The sequence below is a fragment of the Amia ocellicauda genome, chromosome 22 (genome assembly GCF_036373705.1).
Source record: "Amia ocellicauda isolate fAmiCal2 chromosome 22, fAmiCal2.hap1, whole genome shotgun sequence".
NCBI classification, from domain to species: Eukaryota; Metazoa; Chordata; class Actinopteri; order Amiiformes; family Amiidae; genus Amia; species Amia ocellicauda.
In genome coordinates, this window is record NC_089871.1 from 13514279 (window position 1) to 13534534 (window position 20256).

Consider the following 20256-nt stretch of genomic DNA (forward strand, 5'->3'; position numbering starts at 1 on the left):
TATTATCATTATTACCTAATGAAATAGTATAACAATTATATTGTATTAAGTTTAAGTTATTACTCGGTGATAATAAACGTCATTTTGAAGACAATATGATTGGGTGGAGATTAGGAATATAAAAATGCTGAGGAAATTGTGTAATTGGAAGGAATTAGAATTGGTTTGATCAGTTCACAGCGCATTATGTAATATGTAGTTTTATAATTATTTGTACTGCTTCATGGAACATATGCTTTGCTTGCAAGTTGTTAGTATTATTATTCTTGTTATGGTTTACTGCACAAGGTGGAGGAAGGTGACATATATATATATATATATATATATATATATATATATATATATATATATATATATAGTTTTAAATTGGCTGTGTGTATTGAGATAGGCTGGGGGGGGGGGTTATTGGGTTACACGTTCTCTACTTATTTGTCCAGGTTCACCCATATACATATACGTCATAATAGCATTTTGTAGATAATAACAGCAACAGGAGAATAATTATATGAAGAGAGAAAGTGCTACCTTTCATTATAACCTTAACTCCACTTGTTCCATATAAGCACATTCTTGGTTTCCTTTTTGAGCGCATGAATGTTTGATTAACTGTGCAGAATCCCAGATGAAACGTATCTAGACGAGCCCGAGCCGCTTCCTTCTCCAGAGCCGTGTCGGTGCTGCCGGTGCCATTGTGCAGCGTGTCTCAGCGCGCGCAGTTTGTTTAAAATATTACACTGCTTTAATTTGCGCTCATCACGTGCGGTGACGTCACCAGCCTGCGCTTCTCCCCAGGGCTGCGCTTCATTTCCATGTGCCCGCTGTTTAAAACCCGCTTCACAGCTCTGCTCAACCGGGCACTTTATTATTATTGTGTCCTCTCCCTTTTTATACACCCCAGCTTTGGAGTGAAAGACTCTGCGGAGATGTATGAAATTAGAACAGATTCACACACATGTCTCATGGATGTTGTGTGTGTGTGTGTGTGTGTTCGGGCTCAGTCTGTGGTTGTGTATTTGTGACCGCATTTCGACGTCCATAAGCCAGTGATAGGAGTCTCTTCTGATGCGGAGAGGGAACTAGCTAAGTGAAAAGGCTTATTGTTTTCAATACATGCCAACAATATAGGAACCCTGTGTGTCTTTGTGAATTGAATTTATGTGGGCCTTTTATAGTGCTGACATCTTTCTGGCAAATGCTTTAATGGTGTGTGTGTGTGTGTGTGTATATATATATATATATATATATATATATACAGCTCTGGAAAAAATTAAGAGACCACTCCAGTTTAAGAAATCAATGTTAAGTGGTCTCTTAATTTTTTCCAGAGCTGTATATATATATATATATATATATATATATATATATATATGCAGAATACGTGTATTATTTTTTGTGGCCCTGTGAAATTGTAGAAAACGTAAAGAAATATAACAGGATGATTTGCATGTTGCACACTTTGCAGTACATCGTTTGCTTATGATTAAATTATGATCTAAATGGACATTCTGCAGCAGTTCTTATTATTGTTATTCCTACTGTTATTTCGGGGTGTCTTTGTTTTACTTGGGTGAGTCTGCATGTCTGTGCTGTATATATGTAAAGGTGTGCCTGTATGATAAAGGGCTCGCTCTGGTTGCAGAGATCAGATACTGGCCCTAGCATTTAACTTCACTTTTTTTTCTCGTTTTCTTTGTAATGATTTTTTGGCTTCGGAAGAGCACTTTCACGAACCATTGCAACAGTGAAAAATAATATAAAATATTTCCCCCTGTGTGGTACATTTTAAACCCTTTCTAAAACATAAACAATAATTGCGTTATAGCTGTCTTGTATGTACACACACACTTTTTATTTTAGTTCCAACAAACGGAGAGAAGAAAGAGAAAGTCGACGATTGTTCCCTAACTGTTTTCAAGTGTGTAATTCATTAATCAAAAGTCAGGTGACCTGTATTTGAACCCATCCGGTTAAGAGGGTGTAACTTCGCTAGGGTATTTGTTTCTCTTTACGTGTAGATTTCCTTTTCATTTCTTTTTGCAGGCTTGTTGTGATTTGTCGGAATTTAGAAGTGCAGTAGTTGATGATCATGGATCCGATGTCCTGATCTCAGCCGGCGCATTATCACTGACTGAGATAAATGGGGCAGGATGCGATAATGCATCTATACACACCTATACACTCGATGTAACTGGATTTGGTATCAGCAACAATCTCACCTGTATGAAAAGTTGTCCGGTAATTGTATCAAAAAGACGTTTGTTCAAGTACGAGCCCCAGATTATTTCAGCACCACGGACAGAGCAACGTGCCTCACAGTGGATCTCATTAGTATTGAAATCTATAGAGTGAAACAGTTAGCATGTGCATTTCAGAGAGGTAAATGATTCTTTGATATAGATTATATTGTTATTGGAGGTATTTATATCTGAAGGGAAGTGTATTTATTTGTGTTTGTGCGCATTTGTATTACAACGTCAAGTATGTTTGAAATGTATTAGGATACGGTACAAATAAATAAATAAATAAATAGGGAGAGAGAGTAGATTAACACATAATTAATCACATTGACGTTACATTTTAAAGTTTAAAATGTATTTAAAGTTTGATATTGTGTTATAAAACTCAATCAATGAAGACTATTCCCCTGTAAAAAAAAACAAATAAAAACAATGAGTTAAATAAACTCAGATAAGCTGGCAAGGCAGTGGTACAGTACCTTACTTGTTTCACCCTTCTGCTGTTTGTGGTCTGACTAAAATATGACTGTGTTCTTCTGAGACTGATAACATCAGAGAACAAAATATAGTGGCATTGATTAATTCTATGGCATTTTCATTAGGTCTGTAGTGATTCATATTTAACTATCACGTTTAATTGCATATTTTGAAACAATAACATGAATGATGGGGGTGAAATGTTGATTAATTTACACCACATACTTTTTCATATAGTGATAAAATACTGTGCCCAGATGTGATTTTTAATTCCAGGTTTCACTCTAGTGTGCGTGTGTGAGTGAGAGAGAGAAAGAGAGAGAGAGAGAAAGAGAGAAAGTGTAGAAGCCCATATTTCTTTAAACACATACATCACCAATCCTACTTGAATATAATGGATTTCATTCTGGAAAAGAAAGAAAAGGAAACGCTGTAAGATCCCCCTGCCAGGTCAGGTTTGTATAATACCATCTCTGACAGAGGCGGAAGTCACATTGAGCAGTGCAACACCAGTACCTGCATCTCTGCTTGCAGATCTTTTTGTTTATCATGGAATTTTGTTCTCTGCAGTCAACAGATTTGCTGGCCAATAAGTCCAAGCACAGTGTGTCCACAAATTAAACAGAAGCTTGATATTTCCATTTAGAGCAGAAGAAAAAAATGTTTGTTTTTTTCTTCTTTGCACAATGCAGGAAAGGTGGCATAGTTAAATATCTATCTGTCCTTATCTGTAGACCTATCCTGTATATATGAAGCTTGTTCTGTGTTATGCATTAGTTACCAGGCTCGGTTTCCTTACAGTGCTACGAGTGTTATGATTGAGTGCTTAAAGTTATGGATGACCCCTGTTTTACGAGAGTGTAGGCTTCTCATTATAGCAACCACTGAGGTGCAGTAGAAGGTGTGTGTTCACTACAAGAGCCAACATATCCTTGCCAGCAGCACAGGTTGGAAGAACGATGTAGCTCAGAAAGAAGACAGATTAGGCATTCAAGAAAGATCTCCTATTAACAGAAGTAGAGTCATCGATGTTGGGAATAGTCCATCTTGACCGCGTTGTCACTGTTGCTGACATCTCGGTGTCCTTTAACAACAAACAGGATGTGACGCAGACAAGGATATAGAGGTGTGTGTGTGTGTGTAGAGGGGGGTACAAGCTCATTTAGAGTATTTGACAGCAGGCTGGTAACAACCTCCAATTATGATGTCATAAAACGTCCTCATTCCTTACAGAGCAGTGCATCCAAAGGTGATCTTGCAGGTATTGCGCTACAAGATGACTGACGTAACAGTATTTTAAACATGAAGGAAAATTAATTTGGTAAGTGCTCTTCTGCGGGGAGCACAATAAAATGCCACGCACCTCTGAGTGGAATGAAAATAGAACACTTGAACTACACGGAGGTGGATTATACTGCCAGACATTTGGGTTGCAAATAACCCGTAAAACATTTGAAAGACAACCGTTTTAAAATATAATGTGACTTTAAATATTGAGAAATGCAAAACCTTTACATGTTTAATTATTGAAACGTTTACATTTATAAAAATATATTAAAACAGGCTTCATTTCATATTTTATTTTCGTCTTTTACATTTGACCTATTTAATTCACAATAATTATGATGTAAAACTTCCTGTATTATTATTATTATTATTATTATTATTATTATTATTATTATTATTATTAGTTCAACATTATTTCACACAGTATTTGTGTTATTTTATGTGTTTATTTAATGTACCAATGGAAAAAAAAAAACGCTTTTTGCACATGCTGGGACATATGCTATATTTAACCAGTAAACACTGGTATAAGAAAGTGATCATAATCTAGTATTGATTTTGTTAAAATACAATGTATACAAATGTATGTGAAAATCATATACTTTATAGCTTTGCTTTAGCAGTGTGAATAATGTAGAATGATTTAACACACGCTTACATATTACCAGCATGGTCTACTAGGTTAACGGTAAAGGAACTGAAGTAGGTCTTCATACTGCTTTTGTATATGACAGCTATGGTGAAAATTGTGAGTCTTCTAGAATAGCTTGGTGCATAGAAAGGCAACAATTTTGCAACTTCATGGCGGTTGCAATTTCAGCACCTTGGACAGGGCTGTGGTGGGCTGCAGTCATACAACACTGGATAAAGAAAGTTCTAGAACATAATGCTGTTTGGGTTTTATCATTTTATCAAATATGCAAAAGGCAAATAAGCCGTTCTTGTCTATCTATGGATGTATCTGTCTGTTGATCGATCGATCCATTGTTTTAATGTCTTATGATAAACGGCACTACCTTCGATTACCTACGAGATTCAAATCAGTGTGAGCTTCTCGTAATTTTCCGTTTTAGAACTGAAAATGTAACACTTATTATATTATTATTATTGTTAATAATAATAATAGTTTGGCCTTAAGATGCTATATGTAGGTGTTCAGTTCTTGAGAACAAAACTCGAGGATTATAACATATTGGTAATAAAACAAGACCCCAATTTAGTAAGTCTATCGTGAAGCCTTATGAACTCTAATTATTATTAATAATAATTATAATTATAATATTAGCGGCCGGGGGCGGAGCGAGTGAATCCCGTGTCTCGCGGTGTTATGCAAATCAGCCCGTCGCACGTGATGTGGGAAGCGCCGAGTGGAGAGGGCTGATCAGTTACTCCAGCACATTGCTTTATCTAAAACTGTACTTGAGTGCTGCTTGCATTTCATTAACTGCAATCAAATTGCATCCCAAGCTTCTGTCATACATTTTGATACTGTTTACTAACTTTAGCAGGTTTAAATAATCTGCATTGCGATTTTTGTCTATAAATACACAACATGGACTTTGTATTTTTTTTTTTAAGAATCAAATCCTTCCCGCTTAAATCTGTGGGTAATAAGGTGTGAGCAAAGGTGTATTTGCTGTGGCAATGTGGATTTTTAAAAAATCTACAGCTGCCAATCTTTAGTAATAAGGAAACAAGGGTGTACATTTTATTCATCATTTATCACACATAGGCCTAAAAAAAATATATTTTCTTAAATATGAATTTCATTATTACGGTTTTCTGCCTTTAAAAATGTAATGAAAATGATTGAAACAAAACTCAGTACACAACTGTATATGTATGTATTTATGGGGGAGGGGAGGGGGATTTAAATTAAGCAATGCCTCTCAGATAATTAATAAAAACTTCGTCCCTGACAAAATGGGAAGCTCTTCTAGAATCCTGGGTCTGTAAATGTTATGATAAGGTACTGTACTTACCAAGTGCAGTAATGTGCTTTAAATATACATAATGCCATGAACTAAAGGTTGCTTGCTGGGCTTATTCAGTACTCTGTGCATAAAATATGAATTGAAAATAATTTGCATCTCCCAGTGAATCATAAAAACTGTGCGCATATTCAGTCCCCCCCACCCCGGGCAGCGCCCCGGTTAAAACCTCCATGCTAATTATAGACCGGGCGTTTGATTCCTCATTGGCTGGCTGGACGCTTGCCAGTCACTATTAATCTGTGTCTGAGTATGAGAGCGGATTCTAATTGATGGACTGAATATTAGGCTTTTAACAGAGAAAGTCAGTCAGACCTGTGCAGATGGGCATTTGTGTAGCCCACGCTTCGATATCCGACACGGGGGTAAATCGAGGTAGAAAATGTGGCACATGGGTGTCTGTGGGTAATTTTCGTGGGCACTGAAAGGGAGGTTTGACTATATGAAAAAGGTGGTGTGAGAACTCAACAGACGTTCTGGAAATTGTGCATCCTCACTCGCATGTAACATCTATGACGAAGAAAGCCATTCTGTATCAAATATGATCCACTCTCTCTCCTGTCAGCTTTGATGTTAAAAGTGCACGTATTTATATATTAGTGTTATTGGTAGTAGTAGTAGTAATACAGTAGTAGTAGTGATTATAATAAGACAACATTTACGAGGTTAGGTTCTTAATGCAGGGGTTGTAGATATACAGAAAATATATTTGGTTGATGCTAAATTGGTTCATTTCCAGTGCCCTTGTGTGTTTAATTATTTCTGATTTATTCTGGCAAAATTAAAAAATATATTTCTGTAAGCCCAGCAAGTTTTTTATCCGGCGAAACCTTTTGAAGGTATTGTAGTTGTATTATTATACCCCATGCAATGTATTAATTTCGAAAATATTCAGTTAAAGTCGACGAGGGACACACATTACAACATGGCAACAAAATATAAATACAGGCTGAAGTACACGACAGTATTAATGTACACCCTGAAGCTATGTACATTACATGTATCTGCAGCATATGTATTTCTATAATAACCGAAGACAGAAAAGGCAACAACACGAGTGGATCTGAAGGTGTCAAAATGAGGTGCGAGTTTCCTGGTGGTCGTGGAAATATCCCTCATCTCGTGCATGAGGGGGGTGTTTTCACAGCAGTGTCCCTTACTCAGAATGAGTGATAATTAGCACGGGACCTTAATTAGAAAGGGCAGGGCCGCTTTAATGAGAAGGGGGCGGGGACAAGGACACACCTGCGCGCAAGGTAGGCCTGTTTCCGCTGGATTTCTCCATCAGAACCTCGTATAATAATAATAATAATAATAATAATAATAATAATAATAATAATAATAATAATAATCCGTCTCTCCTTTGAACAATCAGATATGTCTTATGTCCACAAATAGCAAAAGAGTTTAGCAGAATAGCTGTACATTCTTTATACATTTTATACGATTTTATTTATTTTGAGACATTTTCCGTTGTTTAATTGTCATACCGTAATTATGATATATTCACCCCCATTTTACATTTATTTGACATATATGCTTCTATAGGACTCATTAATTATATTATAAATATTAGTTTTATTCTAATTTCCCCTTCCCCTTTTGCCAATATGAAGTGGCTACTGATCGCTTTCCAACACATCTCTTTCATAGTGTCATTCATTTTCAGTTGTTTGTCTCACATTCCTCATATTTCCCGACTGGATACGTGAATAGTGTAATAAGCAACGATGTAAAAGCCCCGTGTTATGTATTTCGTGTTGATGTCTTTTACTGTTTTACTCCTAACTGTATTTGTACAAACATTAAATAAAAAATCGATACAAAAAACCTTTGCTGATAAAAATATCGAATACATTCAACCAAAATAATCAAAACCAAACCCAACTGGCACGAAAACACGTTTAACGGACAACGTTTGCTATTATTATTATTATTATTATTATTATTATTATTATTATTATTATTATTATTATTATTATTATTATTATATATGTTGTTGTTGTGAGGATAGCCCATACAGGGAATGGCTGTATTTAAGCCCTTAAATCCTAAATCAATATTTAAATTGTAGTGTTCTAGGTATCTTTATTTTAAAATACACCTGAAATATACATATATGTAGGCGATTCTCTTATTGAGGAGTTTTCTTATTGGTTTTTGTTTGTAATTCATACAGTGGTGTTTTAAAACTTGAGACATAACTGAAAACTTATATAATGATGTGCGTGTTTAATATGTATAAACACATACACACAGACTCTCTCTCCACAGTGAGGAATATTGTCTCACCAGTCTAATAATGGTCGTTTATGATCATTATAAATGTATATTCCCCAGGTGTGTCATATACAAAATGGTTGAATGTAATGCACAATAAATTTAAGGGCAACGAAAGATTTGATTAAGTAAGAATCTCTGTATTTACTATTATTGATAATTACCGTTTTACAAAGTATGCAGATGCAATGCAATCGCCTTTTCACTGAACATGGATCTGAAATGGCGATGAAGGAAATATGTAAGTATAAGATACGATCATATACCTTAAACTATATATATATATATATATATATATATATATATATATATATATATATATATATGGTATGGAATTGAGTCTATGAATTAGTGTAAATCCTCCAACCCTCTCCCTCGAGCAACTTTATATGAATGTAAAAATCATCATTATTATTATTATTAGTCTAAAAAAATATAACGTCAATACAAATAAATATTGTTTTATTATTAATACAAGTCTGCGTATATATAGGATAAGAGCTTACACACACACACACACACACACACACACACACACACACACATATATATATATATATATATATATATATATATTGAACAATTGTTTTTTATTTGTTTTCCATAACAGGAAAGTAAAACAATTGGGTTACACACATATATTAATAACTTATTGTGCAAATGTTCATGCCATTTTTCATGAAGCAGCTCTTGAATGTAAAATTTAAAGATCGCTGCCTCTATTATTGGCGTGTATTTGTATATATGCATATATGTATTGGGCTTTACCTTTCTGAAAGTGTGTTGTATACAGTAACAGCAAATTGAGATCGTGCAAAACGGTTTCAGGAATTATGAATTTATCCTCTGCAGTCCTTTGATATAAAATAAACATTAATGAGGATTTTTACATTTAAATTGGAATTCAATAACAGGAAAATATCCAATAATTAAAAAAAAAACAATATTCTCCTTTTTTAATAGACTAAAAATAGATTAAAATGAAATGCACGTTTACTTATGAGCAACATTGCTCTATAAATAAATATTGCCTTGGGCGCTTTAACTATTGACATTATAGCAATTGTAAAATTAGAAGATTGCTGTTAGCACATAATATGAAGCAATGAACAAATACTAAAATATAGCTTATGTATTGTACTCTAAAAAGGAGGACTGTGGGGGTATAGCTGTGCAGGGCCGATTCACTCGTCCTGAGGTCGGTGTATTTCTCATCCTGTAAAGCCCTTTTGCATCTTGCAATTGGGTTATTCCACCCTTCCCTGTAAGGTCTGCGGGCCGTTCATTAGAATCGGGGTATGTAAAATGAATATGGCAATGTTACTGTATAATACAGATGTTGTAATATACGTGTAAGTGTTATTCAAAGTCCGTTTACACAAGCTTCTCGTGTGTGTATGTATATATAATACGTGTGTATGTATGTATGTATACATCATTTGGGACTTTTTTAGTATACATACATTGTTCTTGAGTTTTTGCAGCATTTGAGTTGTTATTGTTGCTTTAAATGTTCTGCTAATAAATAAATAATAATAATGAAACAAAAACTTCACAAAGAAGGCCTGAAAATAAAGAACGTCCATTGGTTTCAAATAACATGTAATAGGTTCTATTTTAAGTTATAGTTGAATGTATTTTATTGGCAGAATGCAATGTTTCCACATAGCTGGTTCCAGTTTGTGTGTTTTTCAATACAAACATACGAGATTTGATTTAATCTTTTTTGTATTACGCATATATGAAATATATATATACACACCTTTGTTTTTTGTATATATCTGTTTAATATTAATAATAATATCCTAACGTAGTGTGTGTGTGTGACAGAGAGAGAGAGAGAGAGAGAGAGAGAGAGAGAGAGAGAGAGGGAGTGTTTTATTACAGTGTGGTTTAAGATGTACACTGGCATCAGGTGCTTGATAATTGTGCGGATTTACATTTGGGTCTCTGCCATGGTGTAGCATGTGCTTGTACAGTAGGCCGGGACTGAGAGGGGCGCTGGCATGTCCACTGAAGTAAATAATATATATATATATATATATATATATATATGTAAGAATGAATTTTAAAATTTATAAATACTGTGCCTGTTTCTTGTAGCCTATATTTGGACCTAAATTGCAGACACGTTTAAACGCATAGCTAAATCTGGATATACATGAAATAATGAAGCTTATTGGACGTTTGCTATTTATTATGACGGAAGCTTTGCAACGAAGAGATGCTATCCTATATGGGTACCCTATAGGAGATATCAGGTGTGTGAGAAAGAAAACGCTGTCTTCAATTAGGCAGTAATTAGCAGGACTGACTCTAACTGCATCTGTTAATTAGCCGTAGAATCTGGTTAGACATATCCGTGACTTTCCAGTGACAGCTCTGCCTTATGCATTTTCAACACAGAAAGGTGAGGATTAATCAGACTGCCTAGGACTGTAAATGCAGTGTCCCTACCATTTGAATCGCAAGTAACACAAAGTGATGGCTGCCTTTGAACGCTGTCCTGTATTCTGTTTTTAAGGAAGGATAATCACAGGTAAAGACATCATCAATAACTACATCATCTGTAGTGGTTGAAAGCGGGTACACAAGTATTGGCAGCCCGCGCCTGGACTCGCACATGCAACCACGGGGTAGGTGGTGTGCCGTGATTGCAGGTGTCCTGACACAGCTATCCTCTTACAGATATGTGCTCCCATATGTGCGGTTTAAAAGGAAAGGCCGGCACAGTGTGTGAATGCGCGTTACACCCTCCTCCCTCCATAAGTATGTATCTTAATTGTTAGACCGTGTGTGAACTCGGCTTGTATAATCCCATCGCTGCGGATGAGGTCTAAAAGACAGCCGGAGACAGGTTGTGCAGCCTCCGCACAGCCGATGCCAGCCATGTGCGTTATTGTCTCGGTGTCGGGAGTCACTGCAAAGTGTTGGAGACGTTTTGGTCCCTGTAGTGGGATCCTGCTCCGGCCCGGTCTAACTCTTAATGGGATCAGTGCCCGCATATTGTACTGGTTCTCATAATCATCAGGACAAAAGGGTCACCCTGGAGACATGCAAACACATATTTAAATGCATTGCCTTGTGTTTAAATATCTGTGTAAGATGAGACGTGTTTTGCTTACTCGCTCCCATCTATACATGGCTCTTCAATATTTAAGTATTTCTGCAGCATATATGTATATATATATATATATATAAACGAGGCAGATGAAAATCTAAAACAGCCGAAAGTCTTATTCAGCTGGGTGTTTGAATAAGAAGGTGAAAAACTCCATTGATTCCCAGGTCTTATCCGAATTACTTTTAATTCACAGGGAACTTGGTGTTGTTAGTTATTCCATCAAACAAATAAACGGGCCTATAAAGAACCATTTCACCCAGAGTTTAATACAGACTATTAAATACGGATGCATGTGTTTGTTTTCCTTTTGTGATTAAATGTTTTATTTTAGTATAATGTTTGTTACATATGAATGTGAACCCTAGTGGATGCTACACCAGGATCCTCTTGGTTTCCCTGGATAATGTGGGTTTTATTAGTCTGAAGACGTCACCACTGGGAATAGTATATTAGCCACTGTGTTGTATTGTTTGGAAATTAGATACTCATTCTTAAGCAAATTTTACTCAAAACTGTTTATAGTAGCGTACGTTAACGCTGTAGTTTAACACTATAGCTCCATATTAGCAGATTGTGTAGGAGATAACGTCGCAATAAAACGTGTTTAAATAATAATAATAATCATAATAATTATAGTCATATTGCAATATTTATATGCATTACGCGTTTTGTACCATCTCTAGCTAAAGCCAATGCAATTCTTTTATATTAAAATGCATTTTGTACTCGGGTTATTTTCTATATGTTAGAAGATGTATGCGCTGATATGAATGGGTGAAGGGGAAAAATCCTCTCAGCTGCTAGATATCGGTGGCGTGCCCGGTGTGTGTCTGTGCTACTCTGGGATCTGGAGATATACAGAGTGCGCCGCCGTGGCCCTGCTAGTGAGTCTCTGGGATGCTCAGCCATGTGTATCAATAAGCATGGCTAATGTCGGTGACATCACAACTCCATTGGCAGTGTGACCCCCGTGGCCTGTGGGCGCTTGTCCCAGCCCAGAGCAGCCCCCGTGTCCCCAGCGAGGCCGCCCCCCACTCCCCTTTTCTTTTCTTCCTTGAACTCCCAGAGCCTGGCCCAGTTCAGGGTGTCGTGGCTGTCCCTATTATTGTCAGGAGACGTTCCCAGACCCAAGTGCGTCTCCGTGCCCTGAAAGGCCTTGTGTGTGTGTGTGTGTCCAGTGTGTGTGAGAGAGAGAGAGACACCGTCTGTGTGTGCTTATGCAGATTCATGGCCTCAATACACTGCGGGACAGTCCGTGAGGGCTAGCACTGACCAGGAGCTGAAGGCAAAGGATTTGGTTGTGCCGGTGCATTTTTGGTTTTGTTTCGGCTGTATTTTGCCTTCGCATATCTTTGAGGCACCCAACGCTACGTTTGCAGTTTCCGAGTGTATTTGCTGGCTTTTTAAGAAAGAATGCAGAAAAGCAAGAGGGATTTGTGCTATCGGGAGTTAAGTAACTGGACAAAACGAAACGTATCGTAACTTCTGGTGCATGACAACCGAGGGAGCCCTGCAAGAGAAAGTGTCAGTAAGTAAAACCATTGGTATCATTTAAAATCGTTTCAATTCTGCTGGTGTTGTCTTTACCCTACAGTGGATCAGTTGGACACAATATGTAAAATGACTTTAAATGTAGATGCTTGGAAAAATAGCATGCATTCTTATTTTGATTTGATTTGTGTGTGTATACATATACGCATAAACATATTTGTTGGACTGGACAGCCCCCGCTTACGCCTCTGTAGGAAGGAAAGTTTAGTTGCAGCATCGGGCTGTAGATAGGGTGTAATTTAGGTTATATATTTATTGTTTTTTCAACGTGGCGTTCAAGTTTGTGTTTGAATGGTGTTGCAAGTGTAGCTAATTATGTGTCATCACTGGTCGTGGATTTTAAAAAGAAATAGACTTGGGCAGTTATTGTTATTTTGAGAATCTGTATAGGCCTGTCTTCAGAAACAGTATTGTCAAATCTGCTTGCTGTTATATATTTTGTAATCAAAAGTTGGCTGTTGGTATGCCCTTTGGAGGTTGTGTAATAGGCCTATATACATCACTTGTGTTGCATATAGTATTTTTACTTTTCCTGTTCATCACTGAGCATACATTTTAGGTCCCCCTCTCTCATATGGTTGTATAATGTAATATCAACATTTAACGGTATTTCTGGGGCAGATTGTATTCATATTTTTAGTAAGGTAGGTCACAGAATGACACGCTGCTAATAAATATACAGGTTTACAGATAGTAAATTGCATTTAATGTAAAAGTTCCAGCTCTATAATCCACCATCCGAGGAATTGTTCCTCAATGAAACCTGCGGACAACGGACACTGACCAGCGCTGGGGTCACTCCACACGGCGCAGACCATGGCTTTGTGTGTAAACTTGTCTTCTTGATTCAATGCAGTGCAACGTTATCGTTTGAGGGTCTTTAATAGATGCGTTTGCTCGGTTGGTGCTGGTCTCTTCACGATTGTATTTGACGTTTGAGCATGTGTCGGGACGAGCTTAAAAGTAATCGCTAAAGAAAAACTATTTCCTCTGCTGTGCAAATCTAAAACAGCAGGTCGAACTTAATTGTCGTGCATCCCTCCGTCCTGATGACGAGAGAGGTTATTATTATGATTATTATTGTATTTGTATTATTATTATTAATGATAAGTAGAGATCACGTTCTGGACAATGTAAATTCGGATTATAGCAATGATCTGCAGGCCTGGCACAACGTTCCTAATTGACCTGTGATTATTAATGAGACCCGGGACCGTCTGAGAAAGCGCACACATGAGCTTGAATGAAGGGAGAAAGCATCCTTCTCATGCATTGCTTTAGCCCCTTTTGTTTTTCCTTTTGCTACGGGGTGGGCGTGCGTGTGTTGTTGTGCGAGAGACCAACCTCAAAGTTAAGATCCCTGTCTTGTCAGCGAGCAATGTCTCAACTCCTCCTTGCGTAAATAAAGACCGATTTGACGCTCCGTATAAGGAAGGTAAGGAGACGAGGTATGGAGGACCGTGCACATGTGTGTGTATGTGTGTGTGTGTGTGTGTGGTTCCCACCTTCCTGTGCACGCAATAATGAAAGATCCCGAATGCAACCGCGCATAAATAAATAAATAAATGGCTAAATAAATAAATAAGCGCCTGTAATCGAGTCTGACACTGTACAGTGTGAGTGGTTTGAGCAGAAGCCGCACACCGCCGGGTGCAATGCCTCCCTGTGACCACAACAGCAGCCGCAGCTGGCGCGCCGCGGCCCCTTTAAGAGACGTGGGTTAGTTTCTCTCTTTGGTTATCTAGCTGTATGAGTTTATGTGATATCATAAAGCTAGAGAACCGAATGTATAAACTAATGCCCAAGACTTCAGGAGCCGCCACTGGAGCGCGTAGAAACGGGGAGAGGGGGGGAGTCCGGGAGTCGGGGAGGGAGGGAGGGAGGGGGTGACAGGATGGGGGGGGGGGCAGGAGAGAGGAGAGGGTGAGAGAAGCTGGGAGCCGAGGAGCTGCTGTGTCCGTCTGCAAGAGCACAACTTGCCGCTGAAGAGACTGCAGGGGACAGGCGGTATCGATGGGAGAAGTGCAGCCCAGAAGAGGGGACACATGGGCAGGTCTGGCTGAAGATGCGCAGGGAAGACGGGTCAACGCCACAGTTCCAACCGGAGGCTTGAATACGCGGCAGTGTCAGTGGGAATCTGGGATTGTGTGGCCTGAAGGAAAGAGCACAGAGCTTTTGCATGGGACCTTGGCGTATTATGTTGGTTTTGTTTGAAATGAAGGGCGGATTGAGTTTATTGTTCAACAGTGCTGAGTTATATAATCACTGAAATCAGGATAGGGGGTCTGTGAATGGCAGATGCTGAGAAATGGTTAATACGACCATGTCGGCTGATTGGTCCGTGGCCGGGAATCACGTGTGTGGCAAGCAGAAGAATTAGATCTCATGCATGCTGTATCATGCAATATGGAAAATAGCAACGACCTTAGCCGTGGCATATGTACCTCTTGTAAGCCATTTGTGACACCGTGGGCTTTGCTGCACTGAATACACTGAAGTGAAAACCAGTCTGTGCTGTAACCCTTTCTATGCTTGTTCTTTTTACTATTTGTTCAGAAAGTTAACAGCCATACTGACATTTCTATGATTACATTTTTCCTTCTTGAAATAAAAACATTGGGATGTTTGCTAAAATCAGGGATTTTTTGTTATTTATTCTATAGTGTGAGATAATTGTGACGAGTTAAAAATGGGTACATTTCTCAAATTCCATCCACATTTTTGTGCACAAATGGCTCCAGCCACCATAGCAGCCAGGAGGTTTACTGTCCTAAAATATAAAATCCAGGCAGTGTCTGTAATGCAGAATGATGGTGAGAAACTTGCCATCTTCACATATGTGTGTGTTTGTGTTTGGCTTGTGCAGATATAAAGTGTAATTATTAGGATTGTGTTTTATTTCTGAAGCCAAAATTACTGTACAGGGAGCACTAATCTTGGTTTAATACGAACTGCGATTGTGATTGTAGTGTTTCATGTAAAAACAAACTGTCCTGACAGAAGGACATAGACATTGACATGGGTGCAGTCTATGGATAAGCAACTCTGGACAAATGAGCCATTATAGGTATATAAATGTATGCCTGCGCTTTTGTTTGCTTTATAGTCACATTCCCCATAACCTTCACTTGCAAAACATGTATAGTTTGGCTACTGTGACAAACTGCTGTAGTATCTGATTAAATATGCCAAAAACATAGAAGACTGCCTTGCAAAAAAAACAAAATTAAAATCAAGATTTCATTATTAACAGTTTCCCTGACTGGCTCTATCAGGAATGCCACAGAACAGTATTTACCCATCAATCCCTCCGAGAAGCCAGTGGAGGACCATACTCTCAAAAGGCCTTTCCTGAAATATTAATAATTGGTTAATGAATGCATTTATCTTTGCTAGGTATTATTGATACCACAGCAGGCTATTCCTCACTGCCAGAGGTTGTCTGTGTTAAACATTTCTGCAATCATCATTTCAGTCAGATGGAACATCACCACAGCTGGCAAATCAACTCCAGTATTGTTGACTGGTTTAAAATGTCTTGAAGTGCTCATTGTATTGTGACACCAGCATTCACCAGGACGCTGGACTCAAATCCTGTAAACAGAAAGCCTCTGTCTTTAAAATTCTCCTTTTTGAGTAAAGCAAATTAAACACCAGCTAATGGACTGCAAATGTTCAACATTGTAATTCAAAATAAAATGTAAAGATTCCAAAATGTGGACATCCTTAAAACCTCTGTTCAGCTGACCTTCCAATTTGATTTTTCACTATTTAATCTAATTGATTAATTTGTTTTTCCCATTCTGGGAAATTAATATTATTATTGCTGCATAACAGACAGGAAAAGAAACCCTCAACCCAGTTACAAATACATTTTTCTAATATAGTACCTTCAGAGAGAAATATTAACGGAATAAGCCATCACGTTCTCCAGATGGGGGGTGGGGGGGGTTGCTTTACAGCCTTGAAAATGGAGTAGTGATAGAGCAGTGGAATCAGCTAATGGAATTCCCCACCTCCTATATGAGGGCCTCAGGGCTTTACTGCTCGGCTTTGACTATCCTAAGGATGGCAACCCATCTCCAACTTCACAGCAGTGGGATATCCCAGCTTTGGTAATGAAGGTCACAGTGTACCTATCCAATTAAGGGACATGTGTAGCACGCACAACAAGACAAGGGTAAGAATAATACTACTACTAATAATAATAACACTATTTTGTATATCTCCTGGGGAAGAAATAATCAAATTTAATAGTATTTGTTTTTTCATAGCTAGCTGAGTTTAATTGGCATATGCATGTGATCCCATCCTTACTGAACCCAATATGCATGTTTGTATATCGATGTATGGTCAACTCCAAACGTGCTTTGTCAGGCATACATCAACGGATATCTTAATTCCTGTAAAATGCCATCTAAGATATTAGTGCCACCAAAACCTGCGTATATTAACCATGGGAAGGGACAATGGCGTTACGGGGTTGGCGGGAGATGACAGCCACTAAAAGAGAGAAGGGAGAGAGAGGGACTATTTGGCTTTTTTAATTACCAAATTTATCTTTGGAGTATTTACTAATGAAGCTTAAATTATATGAGAACGCAGTCTCTGTGTTTAAGGCCTTTCCACATCTAAAACACACAACATGAGGGGGCCTCCATTGTGCTTCTGTAATATCCCGGGCTGCGTTCTGCCGAGATATTACAGTGTGCTCGGGATCGTGTTGCACTGTGGTGCTGATTGACTGACAAGTGCAAACGCTGTACCAATCTGAAGGGCACCATCCAGAGAGAGCGCAGCGTGGCGAGGGCCGGTCTCTGTGGCGTCACTGGAAGTGTGCTCTGGGTAGGGGCTGATTTAAACAGCAACCAGAAGGGACACAAAGCCATATTCAGTTGTGCTCTGGTGAGGATGTTGTGCGTGCACTGCAGTGTAGGGGGGGAATAAAGAGTGGGGACATTGTGTTGGTTGTGTTGACGGCTTGTGATTATGTTGTGTCAGTGGGATGAAGAGACTAAATGGACTTGAAGTAATTTGGAGGTAAAATTGATGGCTGACAACATGTCTTCCATATAAATCAAAGGCATACACATTCCTGTGGCTGGTAATAGCTTGTTTTTGTTATTATTATTATTATTATTATTATTATTATTATTATTATTATTATTATTATTATTAATCATCGTGTCCTTTGTTGTTATTCTGAGGTTGTTGAAAAAGAAGCACCCAGCAACAGGACCATCTGTACCTGTTAATTGTATTAACTAGCTGCACATGTACCCCTTAACTTGGCCTCCCCGCCTCCCTTTAAACATGACTATTATCGGCACCCATGTGTGTGTGCTCCGGGCCCTGCTGGGGCCCTTAGGCAGAGGGTATGTGTAACAAGGAGCCACATTACCCACCAGGCTACTGTCTGACACCCTGGACCCTCCAATCAATTTGGTGTAATTAAGTGTGCTGGAGTACTACCTTCCAGAACATTTTATTATTATAATATTAATATTACAGAGTAATAATACTCCTACTACTATTTAATAATAATATTTTGGAACCTCTCTAGAATCAATGTACAGACATCATATTCAAGTTAAACCCTTGCAGTGTGGAACGCAAATTGAGAATTTTGTCACCAAATACCGAATCTCATTTAAAATTGGACGGCCACAATGATATATTTTTAACATTGTGTTTTGAAAATCCAAACAAATACAACATAAATACATACACTACGTACATACATTAGTAATATAAAAAAGCATATATTGTTCTGCCTACTAATTATGCAACAACAATAATCATAATAATAGTAATAGTAATAATAATAACAGTATTTTGACGTGTTGTAAATGAGAAATCGAGTGTCTATTAATTTTCTATCTCAACTTCTGTAGTCTGACTTTGGTAGCTTAGCAACCGCCTCCGACCCATTGAGTGAAATAAAAGAATGAGAGGATGATGCGGGAGTGCTTTAAACAGGGATGCTGCTGGAAATGGAGATTTCATGTTTAATGTACTGCTCGTGGAAGCGTTAGGAGACCGTCTTTCAACGTCACCAACAGAAGCACCAGGACAGGGAATACGGAGAACAAAGATATTGAATAATGTATTCGGTCAGGTAGTTATATAGGCTAGCATTTGAGCATTGAATTGCGACAGGTCCTAAAATATTGTCAGTGAAGCTGCTTTTGTGTGTCTACTTACTGCACTTAAAAATAAATAATAATAATAATAATAATAATAATAATAATAATAATAATAATAATAATAATAATAATAATAAAAACGGCAATTTTTCATCATCACTTCAGTTTGTAGTGTTATAACGTAAACCATATCATATATTTGACTCATATTTACACCTGTTGTGAAAGAACACAAATCGTGTATGTTTTATGAGAGTGTGAAGCTTAGTGCATGTTAATTCAGCATAATGGGTCAGGATTGCAAATTATCCACCATAATAAGCAGGCTACAAAAAATGAATCCTAGGAACCATATTATCTTTTCAATAAAACATAAGCACGTATAAGCATATTTTAATCTATAAGTTGTCTGAATATTAATTATAATAGTTTAGGAACCAGGCCCGACCACAGTGCAGGTGAAGAGGGTGATGTTATTGACCTCAGCATCACCGGCCCTTTCCTTTTGTTCAGAAACAGAACATCAATATTAATAATAATATCTTATAATAATAATAATAATAAAAATAATAATAATATCTTGTGACTGCCCATCTAAAAACACTGACCAAGGCTACATTTGGACCTTTCTAACCTAAAACGTCCAATCGTTCTTGTGGCAGTGATGCCCATGCTATGCCTGTCTCTGCCCCTCATTAGTGGATCCGTGTACAGCTGTTGATACAGTGTTAATGTGAACACGCGTGTCTGCCGCGTACAAAGCTATTACTTTGCATTTTGGGCAGACAAAAAGCAGGGCTTTGGGGAATTGAAATAAAACAAATAGGAAACAACCGTTGAACAGATTCTACTGCTGCTGGTGCTGCTGCTACTGCTAATATAATGGTTATAAAGATGAATATTCTGAAATATTGCAAACATTTTGTCAAGAAAACTGTTGTAAGGACTCGGCTTTAGAAACCCAGATAATGTGATTGTTTGATTGCAGCAAATTACTATTTGAGGTGTGCTGATTGCTTGTTAAGGGTATGCAGCAGTGGTACATTGAAGTGAGACAGTGCTTGAACTATATATATATATATATATATATATATATATATATATATATAAGGCGACCTGTGTATAATTTCCTAAGGAAATGTTTGTAATAATGAAATTAAAAA

At 37.7% G+C, this 20256-nt stretch overlaps 1 long non-coding RNA gene across 2 annotated transcripts in view; it reads left to right on the forward strand.

The window, feature by feature from the left end:
* The window catches only part of LOC136718267 (uncharacterized), a 72204-nt gene that overhangs the window by 21502 nt on the left and 30446 nt on the right, over positions 1-20256 (forward strand). The gene's annotated exons all lie outside the window — the stretch shown is intronic.